The sequence below is a fragment of the Capsicum annuum genome, chromosome 4 (assembly GCF_002878395.1).
Source record: "Capsicum annuum cultivar UCD-10X-F1 chromosome 4, UCD10Xv1.1, whole genome shotgun sequence".
Lineage (NCBI taxonomy): Eukaryota > Viridiplantae > Streptophyta > Magnoliopsida > Solanales > Solanaceae > Capsicum > Capsicum annuum.
The window spans coordinates 229329952-229333738 of NC_061114.1; positions in this window are offsets into that span (position 1 = coordinate 229329952).

Consider the following 3787-nt stretch of genomic DNA (forward strand, 5'->3'; position numbering starts at 1 on the left):
TGGAAAATATAATTATTTCCAACGTCAATTAGTATATAACAACATCATACTAATTAACATAATTACATAAGTCAACATGCTTCTTGAGAAGGCATTATCATGAACACAATAAGATCAACACATACTAGGGTCTAAACTTGAGTCTTTATCATAAACACATGACTTTAATTTCAACAACATCAATAGCTTCAATTTCAAACCACATGAATCATAAAAACTCATAAAACAAAATCTTGGAATTTAGGAAAAAGGATTCTTGAGCTTCTTGGATGAAAGGAACCCAAGAATCAACACTTGCATACCTCAAGTTTATAAATCCGGATGAACTCTTGATTGCAAAACTCTATTTGTAAGATTGATAGGTGCTCCTTGAAGATCTCAACTTGGGGATTCCAAAATTTAAATTATCTTTGAATTCCTACGGTTGAATTTAGAGGGATCTTGATTTTGTTTTGGGACTAAGAGTTGTTATTCTTGAGAGAAAATTGGAAAAAAAGTATATTTTGGATGAAAGTGTGCTGAATTCCGTGTTAAGGGGTATATATAGGGGTGGAAGATGACCAAAATGCCCCTAAGGAAACAAATAAAGTCATATTTATCCCTAAGTTACTGGTTTGATAGGCTGAAGTACATTGATCATAACTTTTTAGTCCGATGTCCAAATTAGATGAAACCAATTGCATTGGAAATAAGACTCAAATATATTTCCATTGATATATATCAGATATCCCAGTTCATTATATTCAAAAAGTTATGATTGTTTGAAGTTTACCCTGAAATACTAAAAACTGGGCAAAAGGCTATGGGCAGGGCTGCGCCTCTCTGTAGCCTTTTGCTACTGGTTTGCAATTCAAACTCAGCCTTATGCATTTTTAAAAATTCCAAAACTTACCAAGATGTACTATGAGCTTGACCTAACGTAACGCAACTTGAAAATCTAAAATCAGAGGTTGGGAAGGTCTCGAAAAAATTCTCCAAAGTTTGAAGCTCAAAATAAATCTAAGTCTTTAACACTTGGCTTGAAATTTTCTAAGTGTTGGAATTTTTTTCTCAAACTTGAAGAGTTGAATTGACTTAGAATTTTAGGGTCTTACATCAATCGTAGTCCATTAGTTCCATTGGAGTTTGACATCCCAGAGAGAGTTTGGACCAACAAAGAGGTGTCCTACTCTCATCTGAAGGTGTCCGGTTGCAGTGCTTTTGCATATGTACCGAAGAAGCAGAGAAAAAAAATAGATGACAAATTAGTTCCCTGCATATTTATCGGATATGGAGATAAAGAATTTGGTTACAGATTGTGGGATCCTATAAAGAAGAAGGTCATTAGAAGCAGAGATGTAGTCTTTCGAGAAAGTGAAGTTGGAATTGCTCATGATGTATTAGAGAAGGTCAAGAAACAAAATGGTGTAGTTCCTAATGTTATCACCATTCTTTCTACTTCTGATCATCCTAGAAGTGCAGAAAGTACAGCTGATGAGGTTGTCGAGCAGGGGGAGCAACGTGATAATTATGCCGAGCAGAGGGAGAAACCTTATGTTGAGCAAGTGGAGTACCCTACTCAAGAAGAAAAACAATATCAACCTTTGAGGAGGTCCAAAAAGCAAAGGGTAGAGTCATCCAAGTACCCTTTCTCAGAGTATGTCCTCATCAACGATGAGGGGGAGCCAGAAAGTCTAACGGAGGTATTGGTCCATCTAGAAAAGAACAAGTGGATGAAAGCCATGCAAGAAGAGATGGAATCTCTGCATCAAAATGGCACATACAAGTTGGTTGAACTTCCAAAAGGTAAAATACCCCTTAAGTGCAACTGGGTTTTTAAACTCAAGAAAGATGGAAATGGCAAGCTGGTCAGATATAAAGCTCGATTGGTGGTAAAAGTCTTCAAACAGAAGAAAGGTATTGATTTTGATGAAATTTTCTCACCCATTGTCAAAATGACTTCTATTATAACCATTTTGAGCTTAGTAGCTAGCCTAGATCTTCAAGTGGAACAGTTGGATGTAAAAACTTCATTTCTTCACGGAGATTTGGAAGAAGAAATCTATATGGACTAGCCAGAAGGATTTGAAGTAGATGGAAAGAAACCCATGGTCTGTAAACTGAATAAGAGTCTCTATGGATTGAAGCAGGCACCAAGGCAGTGGTACAATAAGTTTGACTCATTCATGCAAAGTTAAACCTATAAAAGGACTTATTCTGATCCATGTGTATACTTCAAAAGATTTTCGAATAACAACTTTATTATTCTGTTGTTGTATGTGTATGACATGTTGATTATAGGACAAGACAAGAATATGATTGCCAAGTTAAATAGAGATTTGTCCAAGTCATTTGACATGAAGGACTTGGGCCCAGCACAATAAATTCTGGGGATGAAGATTGTTCGAGAACGGACAAGCAGAAATTTGTGGCTATCTCAGGAGAAGTACATTAAACGTGTACTCGAATGATTCAACATGAATAGTACTAAAGATGTTAGAACACCTCTTGTTGGTCATCTGAAGTTAAGCAAGAAAATGTGTCCTACAACAAAGGAAGAGAAAGGAAATATAGCTAATGTTCCTTATTCTTCAGCAGTCGGGAGTTTGATGTATGCTATGGTGTGTACAAGATCGGATATTACTCATGTAGCTTGTAACACCCCGTAAAATTCCCCCTATGTAATCGCACAATAAGCATGCATGTAGAGCAGAAAAACCAAGATTTTTCTAAGTGTTAAAGAGACTTAGTCTCATTTTTGACTTCCAACCTTTGGGGATTTTATTTTTGACCTTCCCGACCTCCATTTCTTGAAATTCTTGTTGCGTTGTGATCGGAGAAGTCAAGGGTACGTCTCGGGTGAGTTTCAAGATTTTTAGATAAGCTTAAGGGAACGTTTGGGGTGCCATTCCAGTGAGGTCCCACGATCTGCCCGCTTCACCTGGAAGATTGCTTGGACTGGGAAGGGTGCCCGGGATAAGGCAGGTGACGCCTATCCTAGAGCGGTGCTCCAGACCGGGCAGTGCCTGATGGATCGCCCTAGGCCATTTTCAGCTTTTCCTCTGAGATTTTAAGGGTGTTTTGGTAATTGTCCATTCCCCAATCATCTTAAACACGGGCTTTAATCCCTAATGCACCAAAATACACCCATATACATCCAAATTTCTCAAGAACATCTACAAGGGTTTCAACATAAAAATCCCTAACACCTAGAGATTCAGCCGTGAGTTTAAAAGATAATTGGAGATTTAGAATCCCCAATCCGCGAGCTTCAAGAAGCATTCATTATTTTCTGAGATAGAGGTACGCGAGGTTTATCCTAAAAACTACATGGGCTTGAAATCTATTAGAGCATGATTATTTTCAGATTTTATGCATGAATTTCAAAGAGGTTTTGAACCCTTATTCTAGTTTCTCATTTCGAGCATTTAATTAAATGCTACAATTGTTTTGACCTTGTGGTCCTATCCTCCTAAATTGATTTACTTGTATAAGTATATGTATGAATTTGAGAACGTATGATTGTTTAATAGCATAAACTACGAACTCCCTCTCTTGTATTGAATTAAAGCTTGTGGCTTTGTTGGAAAAAGAGTTGAAATGCATGTTTTATGATTTTCGAAAGGTGTTTTCTAAATGTCATAGTACTTGATCATGATTTAGAATTGTTGAGAGGGTGTTATTGATATATCTATGTTATGGTTAAATAGAAGAGAGCAAGGGAAGGATACTTTTAACATGACCACCACTGCTTGTTAAATCATTTATAAAGAGAATGTATTGCATGTTTTGCATTAGTTTTAAAGAA